Here is a 13,701-nt window from a genome sequence, read left to right as displayed (position 1 = left end):
TTCCTAAGGCATATGAAGAATATCTATTAAACTTTAAAGGTCACTTATGGAAACAGTCTTTTTTCACTTAATTCAGAGTTTTCAACTTCCTTGCCCAACATCTCTTTACAGTTACCAGACAACTGTGCCATTCAAATTTCAGATTATGAAACTTATATTCTTCTTACTATTGGCTCTATGATCTCTACCTTCTCAATTTTATTCCTTCCTGCAAATCTATCTTTTCTTCAATGGGTGATGTTTACATGGAAGCATTCAGAAGCACTCTCCTTTTCCTGAAGACATCTTTCCTGTTGGTTTCACTTGTACTTGTGCTCAGCCATTTAGCACAGCCTTGGCAGTAAGAAGGCGCTGGGATCCTAGCCATGCCTTGCTTATTAAGCCTCCCAGTTGATATAGCTGTCTCTGAAACCAGTCTCCAGGTTCTTCTCCATGAAGCAGTGATCTCTGCAAAGGAGTGTCATGGGGATATGGGGGAAATGATGACAAGCCAAGGCTGTCTCCCAGACTGCACCAAATTCATTTCAATTGGAACTTTCCCACATTCTTTAATCTATGGACTACCCACTACCCAGAGATATCTAGGGATTTCTTTATGTTTTTATTGTTTCATCTATTATTTGTGTAGAGTGAATTTGTGAAGTATATATCCAGCTAGCTCTTGTTTAATATCAGGACACTGTGACTCCTTTATCCTCTCAGATTTAACACAACTTGTGCTAAGAAAGCAGCTTGCCTCTGACTTCGGAAACCACTGTGAACACTAAAAGTCCCAAGCTATAGGAGATCTATTCAAGAGGAAAAATAGAGGAAGCAAACAAACTTTAAATTTGAGTTCCAAAATCTGTGATAATAAACAATTCATTAATTGTTCATTCATTGCTTAATTAGAGGACTAAAATTTGGCTAAATTACTGGTATTTTTAAAGGAGGGATTTTCTTTATTCGCTGCTAGAAGCCTTGGCAGAGGGGAAAAAGCAAACAAACAAACAAACAAACAAACAAACAGTTTTTCTTTCTTTTATTTGAAATCTATTTATTCACTTTACAACCCAGTATTAGTCCTTCCTCTCATCCCAGTACCCCCTCCCACAAGTCTTCCCCACCCCCATTCCACTTTCCCTTTCTCTTTTGAGACAGGGAAACCCCCCTCTGGGTGTCACCTCCAATACCTGACACCCAACCCACTCACACATTAAGTTGCTGCTGCTGCAGGATGGGCACATACTCTCTCATTGAAGCCAGACAACGTTGTTCATTTAGGGGTTTGGGACCCACGGGCAGGCAGGCCAACAGGCTCAGGAACAACCCCTGCTCCAGTTATTGGGGTACTGGCATGAAAACCAAGCTGTTCATCTGCTGCATATGTGTAGGGGGCCTAGGTCCAGTCCATGTTTGCTCTGTGGTTGGTGATTCAGTCTCTAGGAGCCCCCAAGGGTCAAGGTTAGTTGACACTGTTGATCTTCCTGTGGAGTTCCTGTCTTCTTCAGGTCAGTCAATCTTAGTCTCAACTCTTCCACTAGACTCCAGAGTTCCATGTAATGCTTAGGTGTGAGTCTGTGCATCTCTTTCCATTGTCTGCTGGGTGGAGCTCTCAGAGGATAGTTATGCTAGGTTCCTGTCTACATGCAGGCATAACAGAGGATCATTCACAGTGTCAGGGACTGGATATTGCCCATGGGGTGAGTTTCAATTTGTAGCAGTCATTGGTTGGCCATTCCCTCAGTCTCTGCTCTATCTTTGACCCTGTATGTCTTGTGGGTAGTACATATTTTGGATCAAAGGTTTTATAGGTGGATTGCTGTCTCTATCTTCTACTGGGAATCCTGCCTGACTACAGGAAGTATCCACTTCAGGATCCATTTCCCCCACTGCAAGGAATCTCAGCTAGGGTCATCCCCATAGACCCTCTGGAGCTTTTCCCAATCCCAGGTCTCTGGCATACCCTAGAGATTCGCCCCCTCAGTTGATCTCTCTTCTCTCTTCCCTGATCTCCCCACTGTATCCCCACCCTGCTCCCCTTCCCTATCTCCTCTTCCTTCCAGGTACTTCCTTCCATTGACCTCTGATATCTATTTGAAACAGATTCTCTTTAATGAAGTAATTATAAATATTTATTTAGAAAATGGTCTGAAGATCATATGCCCTAGTACAAGGGAATGCCAGGGTCAGGAAGTGGGAGTGGGTGGGTTGGGGAGCAGGGCAGAGGAGGGTATACGGCACTTTCGGGATAGCATTTGCAATGTAAATGAAGAAAATATCTAATAAAAAATAAGAAAAATTAAAAAAAGAAGATGGTCTGAAACTGCATCATAAGAGGAGATATACAAAAGCCTGCCACCTGAGGAACTCTCTATTTGAATAAAAAGTGTATGTGGCTCAGTTGTCATCAACACCAGCTATCAGCACTCCTTGCATTTTCCTTATCAAAAGTAACGACACTGCTGATTTCTGAGATGGCTAAATGCCTAAGTCCAGTAGAAGAGTCTGTGACAGTATTGATGAATGTTGTTTGTTTGGCTTCTCTTTGAGATGCTGAGAGTCAAGGTCTAGTGTTCTAAGGAAGTGTTATACTAATTAAGTATATACAGCAGGTACTGACATTTTTTCCCCACTCACTTTGACTGCCTTCCAAATTTTGTTGTAAATTTTAAAATGAGATTTTCTGGAGAACTATACATAATAGAAAGAATGATGGCAAGCTATTAATGCATCCAGACCTGATCTTGTTTTCCATTCTCCCTTCATCATTTCTGATTTACTCTCTGTGCTAAAGATACATCATTTTCAACCCTTCTCTAAACTTTATGTATTGTCCTTGATTTTTATTTCTAATGCCACATCCTCTCACTGCTGCAGAGCACTTCTTAGTATAATGTGAGGCTGAATATGCTCTTCTTTAGCTTCAGATCAGTGCCTCTTGTCCTTCTGATCCTGATGCTCTGAATCATCACGTTTTGTCTGTACAGATACTTGCCCAGTATTTATAGACTGTGATCAACCCTCCCTCCATCTTCTACTCTCTTGACTATATAAATGTCTATGACCCGATATCTCATCCAACACATTATTGACATCACTTTTGCCCTTTCTTTTTTATTATTAATTTTCCATTAACTCTCTCAATTCCTCTCCACTTTCCTACTGCCAGAAGAAATAGCAATGCAATGATTCTTTTTTTTTTTAATCGTACACTATGGAGACTTTATTATTCTAAAAGAAGGTTTTGTCAAAGTGTCAGGCTCTGTATTCATAGGAACAGAAGTCATTCCCCAGTTATTTCAGGATTTGGTTGTATATAAAGTCCTTTGAAATTTTCACTTCTTCCCTGAAAGAGCCCCAATTCTGTTAGTTACAATGAATACTTGCATTAGCTCTACACAAAGCTTTATATCCTTGACAATTTTGTGAGAACAGCTCAAAAAATAGCTTCTAGTTTATAAACATAATTAACTTTAGATGAAATTATTATGTACAAGACCTTCATTTGCTACATTTTAGTGGACTTTTTCTAAACTTCAATACAAACAAGTACATATATATTTTTTAAATACATGTTTGTATTTTTCATATCCATGTGCATACTTATATATCTATTATAAAAAGCAGTTATAAGTACTCTACTGAAGCTTTAAGTGTATTTTAAAATAGAGATTTATGGAGATTTCGAAGAATTCAGTGGGGAAATTTATTTGCCCCACTGATAAAAATCAAGTCAAATACAATATAGTGAAGTAGATATTTAACTGGAAATATTTTTTATTAAGCAAATTCCTTGTCTTGAATGCATTGGGGGCAGAGGCAAGCAATAGATATGTGATATGCTGAGTTTAATTAAGGACTTTGAGCCGTGGCATATGTCAACTGTCTTTATTATACTATATGATTATAGTATATGGTTATATTAAAAACTATATGACAGTATAAGAAATAATTTTGTGCTAAGTATGGATTCAATTATTTATAAAAATTTTATAATGAATGTGCCAAAGCTCCCTTGACATTGTAAGTAAAAGTGGATATAACTTCAGAGTCACAGAAACTTCCATGAGAAACTGTACCTGAGCAATAGTATCTGTTGAATGATTCGTTGATAAAAACAACATATATCTTACGTGATTCCCTCTGTGGTTCTAACAGCCTCTCATTCCTGAGGTCAGTTGTAGGATTTGATATTCTTGATCCTTTTTCCCTCTTCAAATGATATCATCTTATTTATCATTATTAGTCTCAACTCTACATTTTTATGTGTCCTTGCTAGTTTGTAGACTTTATATGACTTCACCTGGGCTTACAAACTTAGACACAAAACACTAAATAGTCAATTTCCACCTGTCCTATATCAAATTGGCAGGTATCTTTTATATGGCAGTAAAATTATCCCAAAGTATACTCAGACCACACCAATAAGAGCAGCCAAATATTTACTATCAAGATAATAATATCTTCTGCCATAAAACCAATACATTTTTACAACAAATTGGTTGATTTTATATGCCATATATTCTATTATAGAAAACAGAATATCAGTTTACTAAAGTTGTGTTTTAAAACATAATGGAAGTTTATAAAATCATGTCAACTTGATTATAAATGTTTATTTTCAAGATTTCTCAATTTTCAGTTATCTCATAAATCTCATAATTTTTTATTTATACAAGTACAATGGTTTTCCAAGACTATTTTGCAAAGAGATAAGTTACGTTTGATGAGGTCAGAGGAAGACAACCAACTTGAACTTATAGTAAGGCCTAGTCTGAGACAAAACAAAATAAAAACCCTTGGAGTAAATATTCTAAGGCTGTTGTAAACCAAGAGTGGCTAATTGTCCCCAAGCCAAGAAAGCAATGGAAATGTGGACACTTAGTTCTTTGGCAGCAAATTCTAAGGCCAGAAATTATAACATCAAAACAAGAACCAGGAGACTGATGGTGTTTGTGACCTTGCTAGGTTAAACATTTGGGATTAGGAGTCAAAGGAGAGGAGAACAATATCAGGAACTACTTAAATGGTCACCACGAGATATTTCGCTTTGCAAAAGAATGACCACAATCATCTAAAGTATATGAGGAAAAACAAAAACAAATAAATAAAATGATTATGTTCTGGTTCCTTCACTTTTAATATACACCTTTGGTAGCATAAGCAGAGAAATATAAAAGGTCTCTGCCAGAAGTCTGGATTGTAGAAAATCACATCAGTGGAAGGAACCTAGGATTTTACTGTCTTGCTTTGATACTTTCTTAATATCTGTGACATTCAATTCCCTATTGTTCATTCTACTCATTCTTGGTTTACTGAGCTTCTAATATATGCCAAGAACAGTACTAGACTTGAGTTAAAAATAGAATAAAGAAATGTAGCACTTCTCTGTCAATTTGTGATATAGGAATACATACAGAAGAAACAACAGAAAATCACACAGTAATATACTTAATGAATAGTGTGAAGAAATGTGAACTACCCTGGCAGCATATAAGAAAAGGCTGCTGACCTCATCTGTAGGTGCAGAGTAGGCTCTATTGATTACTCAAGAATATGCAAGAGGAAGAAAGAAGTCATTTCAGGCAGAGGACTGTGTGTATAATGGAGACAAGAGAAGAAAAGGACCATTGAGCTCCAATACTAATATTAGTTCTTGAGTTTGAAAATCTATCTGGAGGACTAAAAAGCTCCTGCATGTGTTATTTGAGCCATGTCCAGAAGAATAAGTATGGGTGTGTAAGGCAGAGAAATTGTCAAGTTTGAGGAATCAGAAAGACTAGGCAACCCCAAAGAAAGGTGACAAGGGATTTTATTATGGCATATAGCTACACATAACGAAGTTGGTGAACATTGTAAAATGGGACTGGACAAAGGAGAAGAGTAAATGAGAAAGGTCACAACTGTGATGAAAAATTTTAATTGTCATATAATTAATAAAGATCAAATGAATGTAACAAGGTAATAATTTATTCTTTTACAATTTTAAAAAAGAAAATGTACAGTTGGGGGAAATAGCTGTGAATATTGTAGGTGATTGAGTTCAACAAAAATTGGTGGCAATGAGTCCTGTGTGCTTTCCCCAGTAGTTCTAATTCATGACAAGAGATGACATGTGTTCAGAAAGATAGGCAGGAATTGAAAGACTTGTCTGAGCTAAAATAGGTGAAACATCCTCACTGGGCAGAAGGAGCAAGGATGAAGAAAAATAAATGGATTCTATAGCTACAAAAGTGACAAACTGAGCAAGGCATGGATTCTTTAGACAGGGCATGTCTAAGTACATCCCAAAGCTTCTGAATGAAACACAGAAGTAGAATTTTATTCCATGAATGTAGATAGGCAGATAGACCATGATATATGGGTCACTTTTGGATTTAATATTTCTTCTGAGACATGGAGGGGACCATATTGTTCTGTAGCTCTGACAGAAAGCCTAGGGTAAGTATGATATAAACAGTGTTCCTCTAGATAAAGATTGAAAGCATATGCGTCTTTGGAAATAGCTGTAGGATAAGTAGATGCCTCTTAAAAGTTTTATAATTCTATAGAAGGTGGAGATGCAAGTAACAGAGTATCTAAAATGCTGCAAGTGAAATGAATATTAGGAATTTTGATGTCACAAATATTAATATATATTTATATTATATTATATATATTCCATATATATTCCATATATATATGGAATAATAAACCATTTTGAGTGAAATCTACACATGGGGAGCTGAGAAGAGGCTCAGCAATTAAAGACATTTGCTGCTTTTGCAGAGGAACCAAAATCAATTCTTAGCACACACACTGTGACACACAACCATCTATAATTTTAGATCCATATGGTTGAACACCTCTCTTCTGGCCTCCAGGAACTGCACTCACATGGCATATATACACACTTACAGGTAAAACATTGATATAAAAAATCTTAGTGAGGAGAGGGAGAGAGAGAGAGAGAGAGAGAGAGAGAGAGAGAGAGAGAGAGAGAGAGAGAGCAAAAGTCATCAATGATTAGACCAAAGTTAGAGGGTTTGTGTATGTATGTGCATGTCTCTCTCCGTTCTCTCTCTCTCTTTGTGTGTGTGTGTATTTGTGTTTGTGTGTCTCTCTGTGTGTGTGTGTGTGTGTGTGCATAGTGATGCTGCTATGCACACATCACAGTATATCTTATTTAAGGCTATTTTTTTTTTTAATTAGCTAGCAGGTTACTTGGTCTCCAAGCCTCCAGGGATGCTCTTGCTCCCTCCCACTTTCCACCTCAAATTAAGTGGGGTTTACAGATGAGTACATTGGCCTGTCCACATTGTACGTAGGTTCTGGAGAATCTGATGCAATTACTCATGCCTGAGCAGCATGTGTCTTACCCACTGAGCTTCTTCTTTGAAGTTATTTTTTCAAAACCATTTAAGAGGAAGCCAGACTAAAGAATGTCAGAAGGATAATTTGAATAGAAAGGAAAGAGAGACAGTGACAGTAGACAAGATTGTTAACAAGTCTAGGAGGGACAGTGGCTATAGTGAACAGTCAAAATGGGCTACCTGTTTTAAACATAGAAAGAAATGATATGTGATGATGGGGAGACTGTAGAGCCTGAAAATATAATTGATGTCATTGTCTTTTTCTTCATACAAAATGTTCTTCCTAATTTAGAAACGTCTGTGGGAGAGCACAGGTCTTAAAAAGGATCAAAGATCACAGGGATCTGGGCTCAAGATCGCCAATAAGCAGTTTATTGAAGAGGAAGTAAAGTCATTTTCTGTGCCACAACAGGTATAAGAAATAGAAAAATCCGTGATTTTGCTCATGTTTTTCATCTGGAATTTTTTAAAGTAACTGAATAACATTTTAGCTGTTTCCTTAACTCTGTGACTCACATATGGATAAAATAGGATCCACCCAGCAGGTTGCAAGCTCGTGCCTCTACACACATTTACTGAGCAAAAGGCACAAAATGGAACCATATGTGTTTTCTTTTAAACTAATCTGCTGTGGTAGTATCGTCAGCACTACTGAGAGTCCCCTTCACATGCAGCTTGCCAGACTTTCACAGATACTCTGGGTGGAATCACTTTGATGTCATCTACTAACCCCTCCTTGCAAATACTTATCTATAGTCTTATGCTGTTTATGAAAATAATAATTTCTATAGTAAGATAGGTTATAAGAGTGCTAAATCACAAACAGAAAGAGGCAAGGTATTGTATTTCAGACATTTATTACCACTTTGGGTGGAAATGTCAAAAGCACTTGTAGAAAAGTTTGTCAACAGACACAGGTGAGTTGGGGTCTAAAATGCACATCTTAAAATAATGATCCTTAAGAAAAGCTGCTCCATTCTGTCTATAGCACTCAGGCCCAGGCCTATTATAGAGATGCCCAGAAAAATTGTTTGTTTTCTATAATTCCACTTGCAAACAGCATTCTTAACAATGAACATACTTCACAATACTCACCTTGAGCTTGCATTTCATATTTTGCAAAGTGGTTCTTCTGAGATACTTCTGTTAATGTTGAAAAATCTATTTATGTTGGGACATGGCATATGCATTCAAAGTACATGCCTAGTGATCTCTGGGTTTCCAAAATCTGCTTAAAGCAGAATCCCCCTTGTTACATCAGAATACTTTCCAATGCAGTTCTTTCCCTTTTAGGTCTTTCTTCTGCCTATGTGTGGAACTAATTTAGTAAATACCCTTTATTTAGGAAAAGCCACCCCAATAAAAGAAAATACAGTAAAGTAAGCATGTGATAAAGCACTGTACATTACAAGGTTTTATAACATATTCACCAGCATTCTGCATGCTTCTGCCTTGCATGCATGTTTGTCATAAGAACACCAATTAGATGTATGGAGCACTATGCTGCCCACTTCCATGTTGGTGAATCACTACTTCTACTTGCTCAACACTACTGCCTGGTTTCCAGAAAGATTACAGCTTGGTGTTTTGTCCCTGCACAGCTTTCACTTAGACGATTGAATGGCAGCCAGGAATTCCAGTTACCTCTCCCCTTTCACATACTGCCCTGTCAAACTGTTCACAAACATTTTTCAAAGATCATGACTAGCCATGAACAAGGCTGCTCCGCAGAGAACCTGATGTCCAGGCTCCCCACTCTAGCTGCTGTTATATCTTGCACATCCCTTCTTTCTCTAGGACATGTCACTCATGTGTTCCAGCAAATGACAACTGCCCTTTAGATCTAAAACTCTACATCTGGTGTCTCTACTACAGATATTTTGCAAAAATTCATTTTACTTGCAAGGTTTTTTTTTCTATCTGGCAAACATTATTCATTCATTCATCCATCCATCCATCCATTCTAGCTTATGTCATCAAGTGCTGTGTTCCGAATAATAGAATTAAAATTTTCTGACCTATTTCTCTTTTCCCTGTACGACATTACTAATACTACAGGCATTTATTTGACTTTGGCAGTATACATTTTCATATTCTGTTGGGAGTATTTTAAAAAGAATGCATATAGTTTTATTTTAAGATGATATTATCTGTTTTATTTTATGAGAATTAGTACAATAAAGCCATGTACACTCTTAAAATACGTATTGAAGAGCTAGCACTAGAATATTGTATTGTTTCTACTTAAAGGTGTGAAAGAACCCTGCCAACTGTACAAATAGTATATATATTCCCTTCTAATAAATCTATCATGATAGAAAGTGAGTAACATTCCCAGCTTTAATCTATGGCAATGAGTTTTATCAGGAAGAGTGTCAGAGAACATAAGCAGTTAAGATTCCTAGAGGCAAAACGTACCCAATTAAGGTGATTTACCACGTTCCAAAATGACTTGACAAGTACATTTAGCTCTCTAAAATGGTATCTGTTCTTATTTCTGTCACGGATTAGAAAATTATGGGAATTCAAGATATCACTATCACCATCCTCCTCCTCACCATGAAAGGCATTTATTAAGTATATTCCTATGATGAATCTGCTTCTCAAATCCATAGTGAGGCCATCAAAGGAGTTACAATTTGCTGCAGTGATATTCAAAGTTTTTATTGAATGTTCACATACATTAAGTAAATGCAGTTCTAGGTTCCTTAGTATATTGCCTCTTTATTAAACTTGAGATCATATTCAATGATCCTAGTTGCTGAGAATTTCGATCAAGGAATTAAACAAATTCTTCTGTAAAATGTGGGAAGTAAATAATTTTCTCCCCACGGGTTGAGTGATCTCCATAACAACTTCTTAACGGTGCTTTAGGAGCATAAATCAGCCATGAAAGTGCATAAATGAGCAAATATGGCCATGTGCCTCTGAAGCATCATTATGAAAACAGTCCTGGAATTATACTTAACTTGAATGCCACAGGTCTTTGATTTAAATGATAGAAGAGTATAACATACTTTTAAGGTTGCATTTGTTAGTGAGAAGACCAAATACAAGTACCAGAGTTTTAAGGATAAGGGGGCAATGTCATGCGCCATCAAGCCAACCTGCATTTTTCAGTAGAAAAACAAAATTCTTAGAAGTAGTACTGAGACTAAAGCCTGTGAATGCTATAGAGGGCACACTAATCAACAGTGGCCTAGGGTTGTATTTGGATGATTCAAACGAAAAAGACAAAATGTAAAGAATGAGGAAGGTAGGAAGGTAGGAAGGCAGACTTTGATTATATATATATAATATAGCTGTTGCTGTGCTAGACAATTAAAGGCATGTGTGAAAATTGAAAACAGAGTCTAAGAGGGATAGGTCAGTTTGTAAAGTGTTTGCTGTATTAAGTATGAGTGTCTGAATTTAATCCTTGGAATCCCTATAAAAAGCCACACTTGCAATTTCAGTGATGGGGATGCAGAAACAGTCATATCCCTAAGTATCACAGACCAGATAACCTGACCTAATTGGCAAGCCTCATGCCCTAGTGAGAAATTAGGTCTCTACAAAGAACCATGACTCTTGAAGAAAAGCACATGGGGCTGAGTGCCGAGCCCCACATGCACGACCACCCACCTCCTCATATATACATATGAATATGAACCACACCTAAAAACACCATACTAAATAGAGTGTAACAGAAGAGATAGAGTATATAAATGAAGTAAAGATAATTAGAAAAAGATTACAGGTAAAATATTTACTTGCTACATTTAAATCTCAGGAGAATGTTAAGTAGAAACCATTATAATTTCTGATTTCAAACGACATACAATTAGATTCTTAATTTATATTAGTTATATCATCCACTGTTTCAAACTCATAAATAAATTAACAGTTGCTATAGGTTGATGTACATCAAGACATCTGGAATGAGTGAAAATTCAGAAACAACAACATTTTTTATACAATAGCTTTGCATTATAAAGAATGTACCAAAACAATTTGTCACCAATTATCTTTTGGAGGACTTCTGAAGGAATGTGACTAGCCAACTCTGAATACAACCGAACTGTCACATGCGAAATAGAAAATTTGTAAATTTTTATAGAAATAAATGCAAGGTGAAGACTATTAGCAAAGAGCAAGACATTTTCACAATGACTTAGAAAAATGTTAAAAAAATAGAAGAACCACAAAAATAAAAATTCAAATAACTATTGATATAAGCTATCTGTGACAAGTAAAAAATAAATATTTACAAATGAAGAAAAAGAATAAAAGAAATGTAAAGTAGAAGTGAGTAAATATTGAGAATTTAACACACACATACACACACACAAATACAAAAAACATGCTAAAAGGTAAACAGAACAGAATGTTTAGTAGGTAATATTAGTTCCATCCGAAGATGTTAGAGTAAAGAGGAGAAATGCACTGGTAGCTGGTGCATTAGAGTGGAGGTTGTTAATCAGTTCTAACAGAGTGAGATTTATGGCATCTATAGAGACCATGAATTAGTGTGCAAACACTAAATAAATACTATGTCAAAATTTTCAATCAAAGAACAAAAATAGCAGGTAGAATAAAGACCAAGTACAAAGACTATTCTTAAAGAGTAGAATACAGTAAAACTAATTTTAAATTTATCAGTTACAATAAACATAAAAAGTTTATTTTAGGCCGGGCGTGGTGGCGCACGCCTTTAATCCCAGCACTTGGGAGGCAGAGGCAGGTGGATTTCTGAGTTTCAAGGCCAGCCTGGTTTACAAAGTGAGTTCCAGGACAGCCAGGGCTACACAGAGAAACCCTGTCTCGAAAACCCCCCCCCCNAAAAAAAAAAAAAAAAAAGTTTATTTTAAAATTAAATAACTAAAATATTACGATGAATTAAAATATGTAATTTTGGCAACCAAAAGTTAGTTAGCCATTTATGTTATTAACTCTAAAGTGAATTTTAGGGGAACAGACATTGTTAGAGGTAAAATCAATCAGTAAATAATGATAAAAGATTCCATTTCCAGGAGAGGGCACTAATACAAGTCTTATTCTTTTTAAAAAATGGCTTCAAAATATAAAATAACAAAAACTGAAACAACTTCAAGGAGAAGCAAAGACACCATAGGATCTAAGAGATGTATAGTTTCTTTTAAAAGACAAGATCGTGGGGTCTGTCATGTAGATGGCATGTAGATAACAGACAGAAGCAGATAAAAATCACCCATGAGAGATTTTTTTTAAAACAAAGTAACAAATATATAAACAAAATGAAGGCTAGTAGAACAAAATTTTTTAAGAATAAATTAATGAAACATAAACAAAAGTATAATAAACTAACTGACTTTAACGCTAAAATCATTTGTCATTTATAGATTTGAAGATATTTGCATGTGCTCCTATTTTCCAATAGCTGGGTTTCATTATTTTAGTTATATGCTTTCTCCTAGACATTCCCTTTATATTATTTGATGAGAGGAATATATATGTGTTATAATAAAAACAAGAAAGAGTTGAAGTAGAAGGCATGTTTAGTATGTCAAGAACAAATGAAGAATTTCAGTTCCAGTCTTTCAAATTGCAGACTTGGAAGAAGACACAGAATGTATTTCGGCATGGGAACTTTTTCCATAAATAGTGGAAAAAATGGTAATAGTAACATTAATGTAATGTTGAAATCCCTGCTAACTTTAAAGAGTCTAGACTTTCTGAGAACCTGGAGTGTCCAATACTCTCCTTAGTTATTCACATAATCCCATAATGACACCTGTAGGTCTGCAGGGGACAGAGTGGCAATGATACTTACTGTAGGTAATGGTCCAAGAAATGGCACATGTATGGCCAAACAAATGCCCACAGACAGTTCCATTCTCCCTTAGTTCTTCTACCGTACAGGGCATCAAGTGGAGGGATGGAGTTGCCATCCCACAGTAAAAAATTCTCACCCAGAATAGTTTCTGTCCAAAAGAACTTCAAGGACAAAAATGGAGAAAACATTGAGGGAATGGTGGTCTAGTGACAGACCCAACTTGGGATCCATCTCAAGGAGAGGCTCCGAGGTCTGACACTGTTTCTGATGCTGTGGTGTGCTTACAAATAGGAGCCTAGCATGGCTGTTCTCTGAGAGGCCCAACAAACAGCTGACTGAGACAGATGCAGATACTGTCTCAGTCAGTATCCAACCAACCCCCAGACTGAAGTTGGAACCCCTGTGGTTGAATTAGGGAAAGGCTGGAAGACACTGAGGAGGAGGGAGATCCCATAGGAAGAGCATCAGTCTCAACTAATCAGGACCCCTGAGATCTTTTAGACACTAAGCAACCAACCAGCAGCATACAGGAGCTGGTCTGACCCCACCCCACCCCTGACACACACACACACA

General features: G+C 36.6%; 1 long non-coding RNA gene across 1 annotated transcript in view; it reads right to left on the bottom strand.

Moving 5' to 3' along the window:
* Positions 1-1,023: 1,023 nt before the first annotated feature.
* The window catches only part of LOC110295860, a 33,434-nt gene continuing 20,756 nt past the window's right edge, over positions 1,024-13,701 (bottom strand). Inside the window, exons 2-3 of the long non-coding RNA XR_002378118.1 lie at positions 8,430-8,640; positions 1,024-1,622 (exon numbers count right to left, since the gene is read on the bottom strand). This is a non-coding gene — a long non-coding RNA (uncharacterized LOC110295860). The remainder of the gene's footprint in view (positions 1,623-8,429; positions 8,641-13,701) is intronic.

This window comes from Mus caroli, chromosome 6, assembly GCF_900094665.2.
Source record: "Mus caroli chromosome 6, CAROLI_EIJ_v1.1, whole genome shotgun sequence".
In the NCBI taxonomy this organism is placed as follows: Eukaryota; Metazoa; Chordata; class Mammalia; order Rodentia; family Muridae; genus Mus; species Mus caroli.
This window is presented reverse-complemented; position numbering and strand designations above follow the sequence as displayed.